This window comes from Pristiophorus japonicus, chromosome 8 (assembly GCF_044704955.1).
Source record: "Pristiophorus japonicus isolate sPriJap1 chromosome 8, sPriJap1.hap1, whole genome shotgun sequence".
NCBI classification, from domain to species: Eukaryota; Metazoa; Chordata; class Chondrichthyes; family Pristiophoridae; genus Pristiophorus; species Pristiophorus japonicus.
The window spans coordinates 221,892,510-221,898,509 of NC_091984.1; the positions used below are offsets into that span (position 1 = coordinate 221,892,510).

General features: G+C 45.6%; 1 protein-coding gene across 4 annotated transcripts in view; it reads right to left on the bottom strand.

The window, feature by feature from the left end:
* The window catches only part of acad11 (acyl-CoA dehydrogenase family, member 11), a 79,658-nt gene extending 74,018 nt beyond the window's left edge, over positions 1-5,640 (bottom strand). For all 4 annotated transcript variants that reach the window (XM_070887952.1, XM_070887949.1, XM_070887948.1 and 1 more), the window contains exon 1: positions 5,364-5,640. The gene's annotated coding sequence lies outside the window, so the exon portion shown is untranslated. The remainder of the gene's footprint in view (positions 1-5,363) is intronic.
* Between the last annotated feature and the right edge of the window lie 360 nt (positions 5,641-6,000).

Genomic DNA, 6,000 nt, shown 5'->3' on the forward strand with positions numbered 1-6,000 from the left:
GAGGGGGCTCACTTAATGCTCTATTCATATGTTGTTGTACTTCGGTGCCTGCACCATTAGAGGGGGTTACTATCTTTACAATTACATTCACACCGATCCGATTTCACTCACTGGCAAGGCCAGCAGAAACCTGCGTGTATGGATTTTGCATTCAAAATAAGGAATTTTCAAACACCGCAAGTCTGAGGAGATGTTTTTTTTTAAAATCCAGACATTTTGCAGCTACTTATATGTCACTGCCTCCCTCTCGACTCTGCCTACCTGCCACATGTAGAAAACATTCAGGTAAAGAAATCTTTCTGCACCTAAACTTAGTTTGTTTCTTCATTGACAGGGCGAGAGCTCAGGTTAGTAGAGTGAAGTGTGCAGGAACATTCATCATTCCAGACTCAAGTAAAGCTAGCTGCTCTCCAGACGGGTAGATTGAGTACTGTGCTTGTGAGGCTGTGGTTGGAACTCACACTACTATAATACATTGACATGATGTCAGAAAGTAGTTCTTCACACAAAAGGGTCGTGGAAATCTGAAACTCCCGACCCCCGCCCCCGGCCCCTCAAAAAAACATAGAAACATAGAAAATAGGTGCAGGAGTAGGCCATTCAGCCCTTCGAGCTTGCACCACCATTCAATAAGATCATGGCTGATCATTCACCTCAGTACCCCTTTCCTGCTTTCTCTCCATACCCCTTGATCCCTTTAGCCGTAAAGGCCATATCTAACTCCCTCTTGAATATGTCTAACAAACTGGCATCAACAACTCTCTTCGATAGAGAATTCCACAGGTTCACAACTCTCTGAATGAAGAAGTTTCTCCTCATCTCAGTCTTAAATACCTTACCCCTTATCCTTAGACTGTGTCCCCTGGTTCTGGATTTCCCCAACATCGGGAACGTTCTTCCTGCATCTAACCTGTCCAGTCTCGTCAGAATTTTATATGTTTCTATGAGATCCCCTCTCATCCTTCTAAACTCCAGTGAATACAGGCCTAGTCGATCCAGTCTCTCCTCATATGTTAGTCCTGCCATCCCGGGAATCAGTCTGGTGAACCTTCGCTGCACTCCCTCAATAGCAGAAATGTCCTTCCTCAGATGAGGAGACCAAAACTAAACACAGTATTCCAGGTGAGGCCTCAGCAAGGCCCTGTACAACTGCAGCAAGACCTCCCTGCTCCTATACTCAAATCCTCTCGCTATGAAGGCCAACATACCATTTGCCTTCTTCACCACCTGCTGTACCTGCATGCCAACTTTCAATGACTGATGAACCATAACACCCAGGTCTTGTTGTACCTCCCCTTTTCCTAATCTGCTGCTATTCAGATAATATTCTGCCTTCGTGTTTTTGCCACCAAAGTGGATAACCTCACATTTATCCACATTATACTGCATCTGCCATGCATTTGCCCACTCACCTAACCTGTCCAAGTCACCCTGCAGCCTCTTAGCATCCTCCTCACAGCTCACACCGCCATCCAGTTTAGTGTCATCCGCAAACTTGGAGATATTACACTCAATTCCTTCATCTAAATCGTTAATGTATATTGTAAATAGCTGGGGTCCCAGCACTGAACCCTGCAGCATCCCACTAGTTACTGCCGCCATTCTGAAAAGGACCCGTTTATCCCGACTCTCTGCTTCCTGTCTGCCAACCAGTTCCCTATCCATGTCAGTACATTACCCCCCCAATACCATGTGCTTTAATTTTGCACACCAATCTCTTATGTGGGACCTTGTCAAAAGTCTTTTGAAAGTCCAAATACATCACATCCACTGGTTCTCCCTTGTCCACTCTACTCGTTACATCCTCAAAAAGTTCTAGAAGATTTGTCAAGCATGATTTCCCTTTCAGAAATACATGCTGACTTGGACCGATCCTGTCACTGCTTTCCAAATGCGCTGCTATTTCATCTTTAATGATTGATTCCAACATTTTCTGGCTAACCGATCTATAATTACCTCTCTCCCTCCTTTTTTAAAAAGTGGTATTACATTAGCTACCCTCCAGTCCATAGGAACTGATCCAGAGTCGATAGACTGTTGGAAAATGATCACCAATGCATCCACTATTTCTAGGGCCACTTCCTTAAGTACTCTGGGATGCAGACTATCAGGCCCTGGGGATTTATCGGCCTTCAATCCCATCAATTTCCCTAACACAATTTCCCAACTGATAAGGATTTCCTTCAGTTCCTCCTTTTCACTTGACCCCGGTCCCCTAGTATTTCCGGAAGGTTATTTGTGTCTTCCTTCGTGAAGACAGAACCAAAGTATTTGTTCAATTAGTCTGCTATTTCTTTATTCCCCATTATAAATTCACCTGAATCTGACTTCAAGGGACCTACGTTTGTCTTCACTAATCTTTTTCTCTTCACATATCTATAGAAGCTTTTGCAGTCAGTTTTTATGTTCCTAGAAAGCTTCCTCTCATACTCTATTTCCCCCCTTCTAATTAAACCCTTTGTTCTCCTTTGCTGAATTCTAAATTTCTCCCAGTTCTCTGGTTTGCTGCTTTTTCTAGCCAATTTATATGCCTCTTCCTTGGATTTAACACTATCCTTAATTTCCCTTGTTAGTCACGGTTGAGCCACCTTCCCAGTTTTATTTTTACTCCAGACAGGGATGTACAATTATTGAAGTTCATCCATGTGATCTTTAAATGTTTGCCATTGCCTATCCATCGGCAACCCTTTAAGTATCATTCGCCAGTCTATTCTAGCCAATTCACGTCTCATACCATCGAAGTTACCTTTCCTTAAGTTCAGGACCCTAGTCTCTGAATTAACTGTGTCACCCTCTATCTTAATAAAGAATTCTACCATATTATGGTCACTTTTCCCCAAGGGGCCTCGCACAACAAGATTCTCATTACACATCACCCGGTCTAGGATGGCCAGCCCTCTAGGTGGTTCCTCAAGATATTGGTCTCGAAAACCATCCCTAATACACTCCAGGAAATCCTCCTCCACCGCATTGCTACCAGTTTGGTTAGCCCAATCTATATGTAGATTAAAGTCGCCCAATTTAACTCCTGTACCTTTATTGCACGCATCCCTTATTTCTTGTTTGATGCTGTCCCCAACCTCACTACTACTGTTTGGTGGTCTGTACACAACTCCCACTAGCGTTTTCTGCCCTTTGGTATTCCGCAGCTCCACCCATACAGGTTCCACATCATCCAAGCTAATGTCCTTCCTTACTAAAACTGTTGAGGTTAGTTCAATTGAAAATTTCAAAACTGAGATTTATGGATTTTTGTTAGGCAAGAGTATTAAGGGTTACGGAACCAAGACGGATAGATGGAGTTGAGGTACAGATCAGCCATGATCTAATTGAATGGCAAAACAGGCCCAAGGGGTTGAATAGCCTACTCCTGTTCCTAACCTGCACCTGGAACACAGTCAGCTTTACTTGAGGGAAAAATTAAAAATTTCTAGTATTCTTTGTTGCACTCATCATCATCATAGGCAGTCCCTCGGGATCGAGGATGACTTGCTTCCACACTAAAAATGTGTACTCAGGTGCCTGATGAACTCATTTAAAAAGGTGGAAGATGCCTGTGCGTGAATTCTTTCAATGTGGGGCGGCCGTTGCACACCAGCCACCACACGGGCTTGACGGAGCACGGTCTTGGTCCAGTGGCAAGGAGATCCAAGACGACTGGAGACCAGGCTTCGCCACATGTGCCAATACACACACACAAACTCAAACATACTCCTCTACTGTCCTCCTTCCTTCTTCCTTCCCACAGGACCTCTCTCTACGTGGAATTCATAGAACGCAATTTAAGCCTCGCGAACTCACAGCCTCGCTATTGGCCCGTGCTGCGCCTTCCCTTGGTCTTGTCCACGCTGCTCCACCTCTGGGCTCCGACCTCTCCGCTCCTCCGTGCCTCGTCTGTCCTCTCCCGACCTCCGCTCCTCCCCCGATTCTGACCTTCGCTCCTCCCCAGATTCAGACCTCCGCTCCTAGTCGGTCCCGACCTCTGCTCCTCCCCCGATTCCGACCTCCGCTCCATGCCGCTTCCGACCTTCGCATTGTTGATTCTGTTACTGCGTTGGCTAGTTTTGTTGCACCAGCCCCAGCTATTAAGCTCTAACTACTGATGCAGAATAAGTGTAGCTGGAAAAAAACAATTGAGATTTGGAGCAAATTTCCACAGATTTCTGATCGCCCTGCTCAATGACACTCTTGGGTCAGTCCTGGCTCAATCCCACCTCTGAATTAGGTGGTTGTGGATTCAAGTCTCATTCCATCACTTGATCTGACCTGAAACTTCAGTGCAGTACCGAGGGTGTGTTGCATTGTCAGAGATGGAGTCTCTCAAATGAGACTTTAAACTGACGCTGGCTGCCCTCTTTGATGGATGCAAAAGAACCCATGGCACTATTTGAAGGGGAGCAGGCGAGTTGTCCTGGCCAACATCTATACAATCAGAAGTCTGTTTTATTTTTTTCCTTTTCTGTGGAATACCAGTGTTTGTGCACCATTTTGGTATTTCTTGTACAAGATTAGGATGTTGTTCCCAATATCATGCAGCTATGTACCCAGAAATCAGCTGCTGCATATGTGTGCCAGCTCTCTTGCATATTACATCAACCCCAGACAGCCTCCTTGAGGTACACCATTAAAAGAGAGGCAGTGATTTAGTCAAAGTCTGATTTTAGTACAGTATTGCAAATAAGTCAGAAACCCCAAACTGTACTTGTGAATTACATTGTAAGGCAGACCTTGACCTGAAACATTAACTGTTTCTCTCTCCAAAATGCAGAGTATTTTTCCAGCATTTTCTGTTTTTATGATAGTGGCTCAGTTGCCTCGGAGTCAGAAGGTTGTGGGTTCAAGTCCCATTCCAAAGACTTGAGCACAAAAAACTCCAGTGCAGTACTGAGGGAATGTTGCACTGTCTTTCGGATGAGACGCTCAACCGAGGTCCCATCTGCTCTCTCAGGTTGATGTAAAAGATCCGAAGAAGAGCAGGGGAGTTACCCCTGATGTTCTGGGCCAATATTTATCCTTCAATCAACATCACCAAAACAGATTATCTGGTCATTATCACACTGCTGTTTGTGGGAGCTTGCTGTGCCCAAATTGGCTGCCACGTTTCCTACATTGCAACAGTGACAGCAATCCAAAAAAAAAGTATTTCATTGGCTGTAAAGTGCTTTGGAACATCCAGTGCGCATGAAAGGCGCTATATGAATGCAAGTCTTTCTTTTATAAACTGACCTTGTGGTTTGAATAAAATATAGAACTGCCCAAATCTCACTCATTTCAGTTCAGTTCAGTTCAAAAATAGATACACCTCATTTAAAAAAAAAATCAATGCAACGCCACTTGTTTAAATGAATTGAAACCTCGCTCACTTTTGAGTCAGTTTGTATTGATCACTGACGTTGGCAGCAAACAGGAGTTGGGAACTTGTGCTTAAACCTCTTAACTTGAACCTTCTGCTCCTTAATTCCCAGTCAGATGCACTGCAGGCACTGTGGTTACAACCAGCAAGTCATGCTTCCCTCACGTCGGCGTTCTCCAGTCATTTAAAAGCCGCAATTCTGCTTCAATGGGGGGGGGGAAGCTCGCAACCTTCACCCGCCGAGGCCTAACCTGCTGCACCTTGGCCAGTGCCTCCGCCCGCTGACCTCATCACGCCGCGACAGCCCGCTGACCTCATCACCCCGCGACAGTCTAGCCGCGACCAACGCCGGGCACCACCACCACCTTGGTAAAGGAAGGCCGGCCGGCCGGCCGGGGAAAGCTTCGTGTTGGAACCGGTTACCGACGCGCGCCAGAAAAAAGGAGCCGGACAACAACGAACGAATGAACTCTCAATTGTGAGCCGTGCGACTGCAGAACTGTCAACAATAGGGAAATAAGCTTACGGATTGGACCGAAAGTGTGTCAGCTGGGTCTGTGGCCTCTCAGTCAGAAAATGGTGGGTTCAAGTCCCGCTGCAGAGACACACAGAAGGCGCCTTTTGTAAAATTCTCACTCCCTTCTCCA